The sequence below is a fragment of the Coregonus lavaretus genome (genome assembly GCF_964263955.1).
Source record: "Coregonus lavaretus genome assembly, chromosome: 1".
In the NCBI taxonomy this organism is placed as follows: Eukaryota; Metazoa; Chordata; class Actinopteri; order Salmoniformes; family Salmonidae; genus Coregonus; species Coregonus lavaretus.
Window position 1 is genome coordinate 1733300 of NC_139988.1, and position 15490 is coordinate 1748789.

Below are 15490 nucleotides of genomic sequence, written 5' to 3' on the forward strand. Positions count from 1 at the left end.
CAGATACCATATCATCAGATACCATATCATCAGATACCATATCATCAGATACCATATCATCAGATACCATATCATCAGATACCATATCATCAAATACCATTTAATCATTGTGTTCAATGTTATGGTAATATTGTTAGTTTCTCTATATTCAGATACCATGTAATCAGATACCATGTAATTATTGTGTTGAATGTTATGATGATAATACTAGTTTCTCCACAGAGTGGAGGAGCCATGTTAGGACCCCCTGGAGCACCAGGTGCACCTGTAAGTATTTCATCATCCATCATCCTACTGTCTCATAATCCTACTGTCTCATCATCCTACTGTCTCATCATCCTACTATCCCATCATCCTACTGTCTCATAATGCTACTGTCTCATCATCCAACTGTCTCATCATCCTACTGTCTCATCATCCTACTATCCCATCATCCTACTGTCTCATCATCCTACTGTCTCATCCTCCTACTGTCTCATAACCCTACTGTCTCATCACCCTACTGTCTCATCATCCTACTGTCTCATCATCCTACTGTCTCATAACCCTACTGTCTCATCATCCTACTGTCTCATCACCCTACTGTCTCATCATCCTACTGTCTCATCACCCGACTGTTACAACTTACTTTAAAGCAAACATACACAAACACACACACACACACACACACACACACACACACACACACACACACACACACACACACACAGATAGTTGCACGCACACACACACTGATTGGCTCAAACGCATTAAGAAGGAAAGACATTCCACAAATTAACTTTTAAGAAGGCACACCTGTTAATTGAAATGCATTCCAGGTGACTACCTCATGAAGCTGGTTGAGAGAATGCCAATAGTGTGCAAAGCTGTCATCAAGGCAAAGGGTGGCTATTTGAAGAATCTCAAATATAGAATTTGTTTAACACTTTTTTTGGTTACTACATGATTCCATATGTGTTATTTCATAGTTTTGATGTCTTCACTATTATTCTACAATGTAGAAAATAGAAAAACTATAGAAAAACCCTTGAATGAGTAGGTGTGTCCAACTTTTGAATGGTACTGTACATTCAGATCCTGTGTACTGTACTGTACTGTACCGTCAGGAACCAGACATGCATTCAGATCCTGTGTACTGTACTGTACTGTCAGGAACCAGACTTACATTCAGATCCTGTGTACGATACTGTCATCTCCTTCACTGACTCCAGCCCTCTTGTTAGACTCAGTCATGTTCTGTGAGAGCTCACTGCCAGGGAGAGACTGACAGAGAGACTGACACAGAGAGAGAGAGAGAGAGAGAGAGAGAGAGAGAGAGAGAGAGAGAGAGAGAGAGAGAGAGAGAGAGAGAGAGAGAGAGAGAGAGAGAGAGAGAGAGAGAGAGAGACTGAACACACTGTCTGAGGAGTGGCCTGACTCTCAAACAGCTGCCCCAGGACAATCCATCATCATTGAGATGCAGCAGTGTGTGTGTGAGCTGTTCTCTCTGCCATTGTGCCTATGTGGCGAGGTGTAGTGACCTGATTTACTTATCACAGCCACCGAGCTCTGCCCTTATCAGTCTGTCTGTAATCTACCTGCAGCCCTAGGAGACTTTACCTCTTCCTTCATAACAGACACACTCTCCGCTCATAGGACCCGCAGGGCTCCACAAAGAGAATTGAGAAACTCTTATCAACTGTTTTGCAAAAAAATACACTCACCCTCCTCTGCGCACAATGGGCAGCCTACCCAGGGACCACAGTGGAATCTCTGGGGAGCATTGCTCTGTGCTCTCTGTCTGTCTGTCTGTCTGTATCTAACATGCACAGGTAACTATTTGTAATGTCCACTTGTTAAATGTATTTTTCTTAAATGTAATATATTTAATGTAAATTGTAATAGTTTGTCATGTTTTTTTTAGGTCTGGGTTGGACACTAGGAAGATTAGATGACACCAATGGGGATCCTAATAAAACATTTTATTCAATTCATTCTAGAAGTATTAAGAAAAAATGAAAATGACAATTTCAAATAGAGAACAATGAAAGCAACAGGCTACAGAAAATTATTCCTCACCACAATATCTCCATTTTGGTCTCAATCCGATCAGATTTTGCTGTTCGATTTTTGTCTCTATATGTTTACATTTTTGCACGCTCTTAACTTTTATTGACAATAACTCTGACTTTATGACTATAACTGTATAACTGCCAGTGTATATAAACAGTACAGTCATATCCTTTATTAAACTTGACACTTACCAAAAGTAAAAGTAATTGATGCTAAAAGTCTTAACTACAAAAACGTTAACCCAGTTGAAAATCTCTTAAAAGATTTTATAAATTTCTTAAAAGGTCTTATGTAGTTGGAGTGATTGCCTTCCACTGTCTCTTCTTTCTGCATAGGGCCCCAAAGGAGATGAGGGAAGAGTGGTGAGTTGAAATCTTTTCATTCTAGGGAACATATTTGATTTGAAGTGTTTCTCACCTGTTTTCATATGCAGTCCAACAGAGCTGACAAGGGAGACTTAGCTGAGGGAGCTTTCCAACACACCTGGGTTCAAATACTATTCGAAATCATTTGAAGTACTTTATCTGGGCTTGATTGAGTTTGACTGGCAATGGAACCAATAGAAGGGTCGTAGAACTGCTAAACCCTCCCGTCCTGCACTGCAGACAGGCTAAAGCAAACGCTCAAAGTATTTGAAAGATTTCAAATAGTATTTGAACCCAGGTCTGTTCTCCAATACAGTCTCTATGGTTCACGTCAACATAAGTCCCTCCACTCTGGAGCTGGGAACACAAAATAATAGAATGATCACGTCTCCTCTTGCCAGAATCAAATGACTGTGCCATATTGTCTTGCCTGTGGGAGACCATGAACCCTCTCTGCTCTCTGTAATGTCTACTGTAATTCCCACGCGCGCACACACACACACACACGTGTGTGAGAACATGCACACACACTAAGAGAGTGAGAGAGACACACACACTGTCTCTCTCTCTCTCACACACTCACACACACACACACACACAGACTCTCTCAGACACACAAACACACACACACAAACACACACAGACTCTCTCAGACACACACACACACACACACACACACACACACACACACACACACACACACACACACACATTGAGGAATAGAAACAATTAAAATCCTCTCTTCTGGTATCAACTTGAATTCTCTGTCTCTCTCTCCATCCTCGTGGGGCCAATTGCATTTTTTATTGTTTTGCTGCGGTGCGATTTTTCACCGGGGATGTTAATTTGACATTTGAATAAATTGTGTGAGCTGCGGTTCCTGGTGCTGCGGCTCGGTCGGTGGAATTGCCCCAATCCATCTCGCGCGCACACACACACACACACACACACACACATAGCCAAGTGTCCCAATCCGTCTCACATACGCACATACACACACACACACAAACACACACACACAAACACACACACACACACACACACACAAAATTGCCACAATCCTTCTCGCCACAGCTGATCCCCGGCGGCGGTCCCGATCTGTCCCATTCCACTCTAAGCCACACTATGTTATTCATGACAATCTACATGTGACAATTACCTGCCCCATCCATCTATGTCAGAGCAGAGGAATAGCAGGCCTTGGTCCTACAGTAGAGTGTAATACCAGTTCTCCATGGTACATAGAGCAAGACCAGACCAATAGAAGGGGGAGAAGGGATGTGTATTTCTACTGTAGTAAAGGAGATAGACCAGACCAATAGAAGGGGGAGAAGGGATGTGTATTTCTACTGTAGTAAAGGAGATAGACCAGACCAATAGAAGGGGGAGAAGGGATGTGTATTTCTACAGTAAAGGAGATAGACCAGACCAATAGAAGGGGGAGAAGGGATGTGTATTTCTACAGTAGTAAAGGAGATAGACCAGACCAATAGAAGGGGGAGAAGGGATGTGTATTTCTACTGTAGTAAAGGAGATAGACCAGACCAATAGAATGGAGAGAAGGGATGTGTATTTCTACTGTAGTAAAGGAGATAGACCAGACCAATAGAAGGGGGAGAAGGGATGTGTATTTCTACAGTAAAGGAGATAGACCAGACCAATAGAAGGGGGAGAAGGGATGTGTATTTCTACAGTAGTAAAGGAGATAGACCAGACCAATAGAAGGGAGAGAAGGGATGTGTATTTCTACTGTAGTAAAGGAGATAGACCAGACCAATAGAAGGGGGAGAAGGGATGTGTATTTCTACAGTAGTAAAGGAGATAGACCAGACCAATAGAAGGGGGAGAAGGGATGTGTATTTCTACTGTAGTAAAGGAGATAGACCAGACCAATAGAAGAGGGAGAAGGGATGTGTATGTCTACTGTAGTAAAGGAGATAGACCAGACCAATAGAACGGAGAGAAGGGATGTGTATTTCTACTGTAGTAAAGGAGATAGACCAGACCAATAGAAGGGGGAGAAGGGATGTGTATTTCTACTGTAGTAAAGGAGGTAGACCAGACCAATAGAAGAGGGAGAAGGGATGTGTATTTCTACTGTAGTAAAGGAGATAGACCAGACCAATAGAACGGAGAGAAGGGATGTGTATTTCTACTGTAGTAAAGGAGATAGACCAGACCAATAGAAGGGGGAGAAGGGATGTGTATTTCTACTGTAGTAAAGGAGATAGACCAGACCAATAGAAGGGGGAGAAGGGATGTGTATTTCTACTGTAGTAAAGGAGATAGACCAGACCAATAGAACGGAGAGAAGGGATGTGTATTTCTACTGTAGTAAAGGAGATAGACCAGACCAATAGAAGGGGGAGAAGGGATGTGTATTTCTACTGTAGTAAAGGAGATAGACCAGACCAATAGAACGGAGAGAAGGGATGTGTATTTCTACTGTAGTAAAGGAGATAGACCAGACCAATAGAAAGGGGAGAAGGGATGTGTATTTCTACTGTAGTAAAGGAGATAGACCAGACCAATAGAAGGGGGAGAAGGGATGTGTATTTCTACTGTAGTAAAGGAGATAGACCAGACCAATAGAAGGGAGAGAAGGGATGTGTATTTCTACTGTAGTAAAGGAGATAGACCAGACCAATAGAAGAGGGAGAAGGGATGTGTATTTCTACAGTAGTAAAGGAGATAGACCAGACCAATAGAAGGGGGAGAAGGGATGTGTGTTTCTACAGTAGTAAAGGAGATAGACCAGACCAATAGAAGGGGGAGAAGGGATGTGTATTTCTACAGTAGTAAAGGAGATAGACCAGACCAATAGAAGGGGGAGAAGGGATGTGTATTTCTACAGTAGTAAAGGAGATAGACCAGACCAATAGAAGGGGGAGAAGGGATGTGTATTTCTACTGTAGTAAAGGAGATAGACCAGACCAATAGAAGGGGGAGAAGGGATGTGTATTTCTACTGTAGTAAAGGAGATAGACCAGACCAATAGAAGGGGGAGAAGGGATGTGTATTTCTACTGTAGTAAAGGAGAAAGCCCCAAATGAGCTGCTGACTGCCTACAATGAGAGATAGAGCTAAAGACTTAAAGACAGTAAAAACGTATCATTATCAGAGTCTACTGTTTTGAAAGCTGATCTCCTAAACCAACTGTACATGCCTTGTTCTCCATCATTAACTCCATACAGTCAGTTCTCTCTCTCTCTCTCTCTCTCTCTCTCTCTCTCTCTCTCTCTCTCTCTCTCTGTCTCTCTCTCTCTCTCTCTCTCTCTCTCTCTCTCTCTCTCTCTCTCTCTCTCTCTCTCTCTCTCTCTCTCTCTCTCTCTCTCTCTCTCTCTCTCTCTCTCTCTCTCTCTCTCTCTCTCTCTCTCTCTCTCTCTTTCTCTCTCTCTCTCTCTCTCTCTCTCTCTCTCTCTCTCTCTCTCTCTCTCTCTCTCTCTCTCTCTCTCTCTCTCTCTCTCCCCCCCTCTCTCTCTCTCTCTCTCTCTCTCTCTCTCTCTCTCTCTCTCTCTCTCTCCCTCTCTCTCTCTCTCTCTCTCTCTCTCTCTCTCTCTCTCTCTCTCTCTCTCTCTCTCTCTCTCTCTCTCTCTCTCTCCCTCTGTCCTAGACTAACTACTCTGTGTTATGTTCCAGGGAGATCCAGGAGCCATGGGTTTACCTGGACTAGAAGGACTACCTGGAGCCAAGGTAAGCCACGTACAGCCCACCTGTAGCCTTTTCACATGTCCTCATCCTGCATGACCTGACCAGATAACATTGATCATTATACCCCTAGCCTGCTAGTTATCCTTTTTCCACTACTGAGCTGAGCCAAGATGAACTGAGCTGCTCTGGCCTGGAAACCATCGTTTCTGAAACCGTGCTGAAAATAAATCAGAGCACAGTTACTGTAGGCCTGTGGTTCAGTTTAGCAAGACAGTGGGGAAAGTGGAATAGATACCATGACACTACCGTCAGTAACATACTGTAGCAGCCTGATGTAGAAGAGGTCAGGATGGTGGTTACTGCTCCATTTGTCTGTGTAACATCCCTCACACCTCTAGGTCTTAATCTAGATGTCAAGGCTAGCACGGGTTCTGTGTTTGTCCTTCTTTCAGGGAGCTGTCGTCAAAGAGTTATGGCGATATCGTTCAGACTCACACTCACCGCATATTACAGAGAAATGGCTAAGTGCTCAACACTGTTGCTTTTATTTTGACACTGAAGGTTAAGGAGAGTTTGTTTATGATAGATCCACAGCAACACTTCAGGAAGAGGTTATGTATGTCTGAGTAAAACTATATGGACTATAATAGAATAGTCTCAGAATGGGCTTTTAAAGACAAGTCCTAAGAGATGCGTAAACATAACCATGATGCTTCCCCATTTAACTTTTCTGTCTGTCTCTGTTCTTGCTTCAAACCTCATGGTGATTTGGTTTGTAGATGATATAGTTGTATAACTAGTTCTATGTCTATTTCAGTTATAAAATGAAGATGTGTCTTGTTCTGTAGGGTGAAGTGCTATAGGTTTGACTTACAGTGCCTTCGGAAAGTATTCAGACCCCTTGACTTTTTCCACATTTTGTTACGTTACAGACTTATTCTAAAATGGATTTTAAAAAAAAAACACACACACAATACCCCATAATGACAAAGCTAAAACAGGTTTTTAGACATTTTTACTAATTTACATAAGTATTCAGACCCTTTGCTATGAGACTTGAAATTGAGCTCAGTTGCATCCTGTTTTCATTGATCATCCTTGAGATGTTTCTACAACTTGATTGGAGTCCACCTGTGTTAAATTCAATTGATTGGACATGATTTGTAAAAGCCACACCTGTCTATATAAGGTCCCACAGTTGGCAGTGCATGTCAGAGCAAAAACCAAGCCATGAGGTCGAAGGGATTGTCCATAGAGCTCAGAGACTGGATTGTGTCGAGGCACAGATCTGGGGAAGGGTATCAAAATATTTCTGCAGCATTGAAGATCCCCAAGAACACAGTGGCCTCCATCATTCTTAAATGGAAGAAGTTTGGAACCACCAAGACTCTTCCTAGAGCTGGCCGCTCGGCCAAACTGGGCAATCGAGGGAGAAGGGCCTTGGTCAGGGAGGTGACCAAGAACCTGATGGTCACTCTGACAGAGCTCTAGAGTTCCTCTGTGGAGATGGGAGAACCTTCCAGAAGGACAACCATCTCTGCAGCACTCCACCAATCAGGCCTTCATGGTAGAGTGGCCAGACGGAAGCCACTCCTCAGTAAAAGGCACATGACAGCCCGCTTGACAGACCGCTTGCCAAAAGGCACCTAAAGACTCTCAGACCATGAGAAACAAGATTCTCTGGTCTGATGAAAGCAAGATTAAACTGTTTGGCCTGAATACCAATCATCACATCTGGAGGAAACCTGGCACCATCCCTACGGTGAAGCATGGTGGTGGCAGCATTATGCTGTGGGGATGTTTTTCAGCAGCAGGGACTTTGAGACTAGTCAAGATCGAGGCAAAGATGAACGGAGCAAAGTACAGAGAGATCCTTGATGAAAACCTGTTCCAGAGCGCTCAGGACCTCAGACTGGGGTGACAGTTCACCTTCCAACAGGACAACGACCGAAAGCACACAGCCAAGACAACACAGCAGTGGCTTCGGGACAATTCTCTGAATGTCCTTGAGTGGCCTAACCAGAGCCCGGACTTGAACCCGATCTAACATCTCTGGAGAGACCTGACAATAGCTGTGCAGCGACGCTCCCCATCCAACCTGACAGAGTTTGAGAGGATATGCAGAGAAGAATGGGAGAAACTCCCCAAATACAGGTGTGCCAAGCTTGTAGCATCATACCCAATAAGAAGAAGGCCCCTGTAGCTTAGTTGGTAGAGCATGGCGCTTGCAACGCCAGGGTTGTGGGTTTGTTTCCCACGGGGGCCCAGTATGAAAATGTATGCACTCACTAACTGTAAGTCGCTCTGGATAAGAGCGTCTGCTAAATGACTAAAATGTAAAAATGTAAGACTCGAGGCTGTAATCACTGCCAAAGGTGCTTCAACAAAGTACTGAGTAAAGGGTCTGAATACTTATGTAAATGTGATATTTCAGTTTTTTATTTTTAATACATTTGCTAAAATGTCTAAAAACCTGTTTTGCTTTTGTCATTATGGGGTATTGTATGTAGATTGATGAGGGGGAAAAAACAATTTAATCCATTTTAGAATAAGGCTGTAAAGTAACAAAATGTGGACAAAATCAAGGGGTCTGAATACTTTCCGAATGCACTGTACATACTGTAACAAGGCTGTATATTTCTATAGGTTTGAGTTCTATAAAAGGCTGTATGTTGCTATAGGTTTGAGTTGTATAAAAGGCTGTTTCTTGCTATAGGTTTGAGTTGTATAAAAGGCTGTTTCTTTCTATAGGTTTGAGTTCTATAAAAGGCTGTATCTTCCTATAGGTTTGAGTTGTATAAAAGGCTGTATGTTGCTATAGGTTTGAGTTGTATAAAAGGCTGTATGTTGCTATAGGTTTGAGTTGTATAAAAGGCTGTATCTCCCTATAGGTTTGAGTTGTATAAAAGGCTGTATGTTGCTATAGGTTTGAGTTGTATAAAAGGCTGTATGTTGCTATAGGTAAATGTATACCAAGGCTGTATGTTGCTATAGGTTTGAGTTGTATAAAAGGCTGTTTCTTTCTATAGGTTTGAGTTCTATAAAAGGCTGTATCTTCCTATAGGTTTGAGTTGTATAAAAGGCTGTATGTTGCTATAGGTTTGAGTTGTATAAAAGGCTGTATGTTGCTATAGGTTTGAGTTGTATAAAAGGCTGTATGTTGCTATAGGTAAATGTATACCAAGGCTGTATGTTGCTATAGGTAAATGTATACCAAGGCTGTATGTTGCTATAGGTAAATGTATACCAAGGCTGTATGTTGCTATAGGTAAATGTATACCAAGGCTGTATGTTGCTATAGGTAAATGTATACCAAGGCTGTATGTTGCTATAGGTAAATGTATACCAAGGCTGTATGTTGCTATAGGTAAATGTATACCAAGGCTGTATGTTGCTATAGGTAAATGTATACCAAGGCTGTATGTTGCTATAGGTAAATGTATACCAAGGCTGTATGTTGCTATAGGTAAATGTATACCAAGGCTGTATGTTGTCTTGTAGGGTGATCTGGGGATGCCTGGAACCCCTGGAATACCTGGACCTTCAGTAAGTACGACTTTTATTCATCTGCACACAACAGAAGGATGATGTGAACCTTCCATTTCTTCACGCTCTTTTGTTGCACTTTTATGACAAGGGTACATAAAACATGGTGGCTATCTGAGGAAATGAAAGACATGTCATGGACATGGACTTCCCAAACCTATAAGAAATGACACAGACAGAACACAGTTATACTGTAATAGTATCCCCAGTGAACGAAGCTTCATATGAACAGATGTACATTATCTCACAAAAGTGAGTACACCCCTCACATTTTTGTAAATATTTGATTATATCTTTTCATGTGACAACACTGAAGAAATGACACTTTGCTACAATGTAAAGTAGTGAGTGTACAGCTTGTATAACAGTGTAAATGTGCTGTCCCCTCAAAATAACTCAACACACAGCCATTAATGTCTAAACCACTGGCAACAAAAGTGAGTACACCCCTATGTGAAAATGTCCAAATTGGGCCCAATTAGCCATTTTCCCTCCCCGGTGTCATGTGACTCGTTAGTGTTACAAGGTCTCAGGTGTGAATGGGGAGCAGGTGTGTTAAATTTGGTATCAGCGCTCTCACACTCCCTCATACTGGTCACTGGAAGTTCAACATGGCACCTCATGGCAAAGAACTCTCTGAGGATCTGAAAAGAATAAGTGTCGCTCTACATAAAGATGGCCTGGGCTATAAGAAGATTGCCAAGACCCTGAAACTGAGCTGCAGCACGGTGGCCAAGACCATACAGCGGTTTAACAGGACAGGTTCCACTCAGAACAGGCCTCGCCATGGTCGACCAAAGAAGTTGAGTGCACGTGCTCAGCGTCATATCCAGAGGATGTCTTTGGGAAATAGACGTATGAGTGCTGCCAGCATTGCTGCAGAGGTTGAAGGGGTGGGGGGTCAGCCTGTCAGTGCTCAGACCATACGCCGCACACTGCATCAAATTGGTCTGCATGGCTGTCGTCCCAGAAGGAAGCCTCTTCTAAAGATGATGCACAAGAAAGCCCGCAAACAGTTTGCTGAAGATAAGCAGACGAAGGACATGGATTACTGGAACCATGTCCTGTGGTCTGATGAGACCAAGATAAACTTATTTGGTTCAGATGGTGTCAAGTGTGTGTGGCGGCAACCAGGTGAGGAGTACAAAGACAAGTGTGTCTTGCCTACAGTCAAGCATGGTGGTGGGAGTGTCATGGTCTGGGGCTGCCGGCACTGGGGAGCTACAGTTCATTGAGGGAACCGTGAATGCCAACATGTACTGTGACATACTGAAGCAGAGCATGATCCCCTCCCTTCGGAGACTGGGCCGCAGGGCAGTATTCCAACATGATAACGACCTCAAACACACCTCCAAGACGACCACTGCCTTGCTAAAGAAGCTGAGGGTAAAGGTGATGGACTGGCCAAGCATGTCTCCAGACCAAACCCTATTGAGCATCTGTGGGGCATCCTCAAACGGAAGGTGGAGGAGTGCAAGGTCTCTAACATCCACCAGCTCCGTGATGTCGTCATGGAGGAGTGGAAGAGGACTCCAGTGGCAACCTGTGAAGCTCTGGTGAAATCCATGCCCAAGAGGGTTAAGGCAGTGCTGGAAAATGATGGTGGCCACACAAAATATTGATACTTTGGGCCCAATTTGGACATTTTCACTTAGGGGTGTACTCACTTTTGTTGCCAGCGATTTAGACATTAATGGCTGTGTGTTGTGTTATTTTGAGGGGACAGCAAATTTACACTGTTATACAAGCTGTACAGTCACTACTTTACATTGTAGCAAAGTGTCATTTCTTCAGTGTTGTCACATGAAAAGATATACTCAAATATTTACAAAAATGTGAGGGGTGTACTCACTTTTGTGAGATACTGTAATACTATACCCAGTGAAAAGTCCTTCAGATGTAAACCCAGTGAACAGTACTTCAGATGTAAACCCAGTGAACAATCCTTCAGATGTAATACTATACCTAGTGAACAGTCCTTCAGATGTAATACTATACCCAGTGAACAGTCCTTCAGATGTAAACCCAGTGAACAGTACTTCAGATGTAAACCCAGTGAACAATCCTTCAGATGTAATACTATACCTAGTGAACAGTCCTTCAGATGTAATACTATACCCAGTGAACAGTCCTTCAGATGTAATACTATACCTAGTGAACAGTCCTTCAGATGTAATACTATACCCAGTGAACAGTCCTTCAGATGTAATACTATACCTAGTGAACAGTCCTTCAGATGTAATACTATACCCAGTGAACAGTCCTTCAGATGTAATACTATACCCAGTAAACAGTCCTTAAGATGTAATACTATACCTAGTGAACAGTCCTTCAGATGTAATACTATACCCAGTGAACAGTCCTTCAGATGTAATACTATACCCAGTGATCAGTCCTTCAGATGTAATACTATACCCAGTGAACAGTCCTTCAGATGTAAACCCAGTGAACAGTCCTTCAGATGTTAACCCAGTGAACAGTCCTTCAGATGTAATACTATACCCAGTGAACAGTCCTTCATATATAATAATATACCCAGTGAACAGTCCTTCAGATGTAATACTATACCTAGTGAAGAGTCCTTCAGATGTAATACTATACCCAGTGAACAGTACTTCAGATGTAATACTATACCCAGTGAACAGTACTTCAGATGTAATACTATACCCAGTGAACAGTACTTCAGATGTAATACTATACCCAGTGAACAGTACTTCAGATGTAATACTATACCCAGTGAACAGTACTTCAGATGTAATACTATACCCAGTGAACAGTACTTCAGATGTAATACTATACCCAGTGAACAGTACATCAGATGTAATACTATACCTAGTGAACGGTCCTTCAGATGTAATAATATACCCAGTGAACAGTCCTTCAGATGTAATACTATACCCAGTGATCAGTCCTTCAGATGTAATACTATACCCAGTGAACAGTACTTCAGATGTAAACCCAGTGAACAGTCCTTCAGATGTAATACTATACCCAGTGAACAGTCCTTCAGATGTAATACTATACCTAGTGAACAGTCCTTCAGATGTAATACTATACCCAGTGAACAGTCCTTCAGATGTAATACTATACCTAGTGAACAGTCCTTCAGATGTAAACCCAGTGAACAGTCCTTCAGATGTAAACCCAGTGAACAGTCCTTCAGATGTAAACCCAGTGAACAGGCTTTCAGATGTAATACTATACCCAGTGAACAGTCCTTCATATATAATACTATACCCAGTGAACAGTCCTTCAGATGAAGTACTATACCTAGTGAACAGTCCTTCAGATGTAAACCCAGTGAACAGTCCTTCAGATGTAATACTATACCCAGTGAACAGTCCTTCAGATGTAATACTATACCTAGTGAACAGTCCTTCAGATGTAATACTATACCCAGTGAACAGTCCTTCAGATGTAATACTATACCCAGTGAACAGTACTTCAGATGTAAACCCAGTGAACAGTCCTTCAGATGTAATACTATACCCAGTGAACAGTACTTCAGATGTAATACTATACCTAGTGAACAGTCCTTCAGATGTAATACTATACCCAGTGAACAGTACTTCAGATGTAATACTATACCTAGTGAACAGTCCTTCAGATGTAATACTATACCTACTGAACAGTCCTTCAGATGTAATACTATACCCAGTGAACAGTCCTTCAGATGTAATACTATACCTAGTGAACAGTCCTTCAGATGTAAACCCAGTGAACAGTCCTTCAGATGTAAACCCAGTGAACAGTCCTTCAGATGTAAACCAAGTAAACAGTCCTTCAGATGTAATACTATACCCAGTGAACAGTCCTTCAGATGTAATACTATACCCAGTAAACAGTCCTTCAGATGTAATACTATACCTAGTGAACAGTCCTTCAGATGTAATACTATACCCAGTGAACAGTCCTTCAGATGTAATACTATACCCAGTGATCAGTCCTTCAGATGTAATACTATACCCAGTGAACAGTCCTTCAGATGTAAACCCAGTGAACAGTCCTTCAGATGTAAACCCAGTGAACAGTCCTTCAGATGTAATACTATACCCAGTGAACAGTCCTTCATATATAATACTATACCCAGTGAACAGTCCTTCAGATGTAATACTATACCTAGTGAAGAGTCCTTCAGATGTAATACTATACCCAGTGAACAGTACTTCAGATGTAATACTATACCCAGTGAACAGTACTTTAGATGTAATACTATACCCAGTGAACAGTACTTCAGATGTAATACTATACCCAGTGAACAGTACTTCAGATGTAATACTATACCCAGTGAACAGTACTTCAGATGTAATACTATACCCAGTGAACAGTACTTCAGATGTAATACTATACCCAGTGAACAGTACATCAGATGTAATACTATACCTAGTGAACGGTCCTTCAGATGTAATAATATACCCAGTGAACAGTCCTTCAGATGTAACACTATACCCAGTGATCAGTCCTTCAGATGTAATACTATACCCAGTGAACAGTACTTCAGATGTAAACCCAGTGAACAGTCCTTCAGATGTAATACTATACCCAGTGAACAGTCCTTCAGATGTAATACTATACCTAGTGAACAGTCCTTCAGATGTAATACTATACCCAGTGAACAGTCCTTCAGATGTAATACTATACCTAGTGAACAGTCCTTCAGATGTAAACCCAGTGAACAGTCCTTCAGATGTAAACCCAGTGAACAGTCCTTCAGATGTAAACCCAGTGAACAGGCTTTCAGATGTAATACTATACCCAGTGAACAGTCCTTCATATATAATACTATACCCAGTGAACAGTCCTTCAGATGAAGTACTATACCTAGTGAACAGTCCTTCAGATGTAATACTATACCCAGTGAACAGTCCTTCAGATGTAATACTATACCTAGTGAACAGTCCTTCAGATGTAAACCCAGTGAACAGTCCTTCAGATGTAAACCCAGTGAACAGTCCTTCAGATGTAAACCAAGTAAACAGTCCTTCAGATGTAATACTATACCCAGTGAACAGTCCTTCATATATAAAACTATACCCAGTGAACAGTCCTTCAGATGTAATACTATACCTAGTGAACAGTCCTTCAGATGTAATACTATACCCAGTGAACAGTACTTCAGATGTAATACTATACCTAGTGAACAGTCCTTCAGATGTAATACTATACCCAGTGAACAGTACTTCAGATGTAATATTTACATTTACATTTTAGTCATTTAGCAGACGCTCTTATCCAGAGCGACTTACAGGAGCAATTAGGGTTAGGTGCCTTGCTCAAGGGCACATTTACGTCATTTAGCAGACGCTCTTATCCAGAGCGACTCACCAATTGGTGCGTTCACCCTATAGCCAGTGGGATAACCACTTTACAATTTTTGGGGGGGGGGGGGGGGGTAGAAGGATTACTTTATCCTATCCCAGGTATTCCTTAAAGAGGTGGGGTTTCAAATGCCTCCGGAAGGTGGTGAGTGACTCCGCTGTTAATACTATACCTAGTGAACAGTCCTTCAGATGTAATACTATACCCAGTGAACAGTTCTTCAGATGTAATACTATACCTACTGAACAGTCCTTCAGATGTAATACTATACCCAGTGAACAGTCCTTCAGATGTAATACTATACCTAGTGAACAGTCCTTCAGATGTAAACCCAGTGAACAGTCCTTCAGATGTAAACCCAGTGAACAGTCCTTCAGATGTAAACCAAGTAAACAGTCCTTCAGATGTAATACTATACCCAGTGAACAGTCCTTCATATATAATACTATACCCAGTGAACAGTCCTTCAGATGTAATACTATACCTAGTGAACAGTCCTTCAGATGTAATACTATACCCAGTGAACAGTACTTCAGATGTAATACTATACCCAGTGA

General features: G+C 42.0%; 1 pseudogene across 1 annotated transcript in view; it reads left to right on the plus strand.

Annotated features, from left to right (window-relative positions):
- Nucleotides 1-15490, plus strand: part of LOC311127370 — a 367179-nt pseudogene that overhangs the window by 327901 nt on the left and 23788 nt on the right. Inside the window, exons 42-45 of the transcript in view lie at nt 223-267; nt 2388-2414; nt 6057-6110; nt 9570-9618. The product of the transcript in view is annotated as an uncharacterized misc_RNA (transcript). The remainder of the gene's footprint in view (nt 1-222; nt 268-2387; nt 2415-6056; nt 6111-9569; nt 9619-15490) is intronic.